Below are 1,111 nucleotides of genomic sequence, written 5' to 3'. Positions count from 1 at the left end.
TCCCCGACCAGCAAGGCTTACGGTCAGTCGGAGAACTCTGGGGGTGGCCAGTCCACAGCTCCCCCATCTAAACTCGGTCGAGCTCCCGCTCAATCAGGCCCCGGTCGGCCCAAGAACTCGACTGGGCGCACCACCAAACAGCAGCTGCGTCTCAGGGAAGCAGAGCGGACAACCACGCCGGATGCCGCTGCACTGCGCAAACGGAAAGCCTCTTACGGCGAGTCGGACACTGTCAGCCCGGACAAGAATTTCGTTTCTCAGAACAAGGTGCGGCCCCTCATCAGCAAAACACCGCCGTCAGCCTCTCACGGACAAACCAACGGCTCGCTTTCGCCGGGAAGCAGGCCACGTCCCCAGCTCGCGCCCTCTGATCCCCACACGCCATCCTTGTGGGCCTTTAAGAGGACTCACCTCCCGGCCCACCATTCGCCCCCCGACTCTGCCCCACACAGCCGAGGAGTGGACTCAGGACTGCATGGCAGGGTGGCTAGCTTTGATCAAAAGGGTTTGGGGAAGAAACGCAAGAGCAGTGGCTCCTCTCCACCCTCCAAACCCCAACGGCTCCCCACTTCCCCACATTCCGGTTTCTATCCCTGGAAAGAAAGCAAAGGGGCGGGACTTTCCATAGGAGGGGAAAAGAAACTCAGCACACAAAAGGTGAGCAAACATTTAGTTTTGTTAAAACGAACTTAATACTTCATATTATATATATATTTTACATATATGTTGTATTCAATTTCTTTGAATTGCACTTCAGTTAATTCCTCTTCCTGTTATTCTATTTCAACAGCTTGTGGAGCTGTGGACGATTGAATGCAAAGTCCAACTCATAAATAGAAAAAGATCCAATTCTTAAAATCTGAATTTTAAAAATATGCTATACATTCAAAAGAAATGTATTTTAATTTTATAGTGTATATACTTAAACATATATATGAATTCAACCCTCTACATTGCAAGTAAATCACTCGCATATGCGACTAAATCTTCACTCTGGGTGACTAAATGATGTCTAATATTAGCCACTGGCTAATAAATTCTCAGATTTTACTCGCCAGTGTGTGAGTTGGAGGCTGAGTATAAGTTTAGCACAGATATATTTTCACTCGCC

The sequence above is a fragment of the Sinocyclocheilus rhinocerous genome, unplaced genomic scaffold (genome assembly GCF_001515625.1).
Source record: "Sinocyclocheilus rhinocerous isolate Xijiao unplaced genomic scaffold, SAMN03320098_v1.1 scaffold362, whole genome shotgun sequence".
Classification (NCBI taxonomy): Eukaryota; Metazoa; Chordata; class Actinopteri; order Cypriniformes; family Cyprinidae; genus Sinocyclocheilus; species Sinocyclocheilus rhinocerous.
This window is presented reverse-complemented; position numbering follows the sequence as displayed.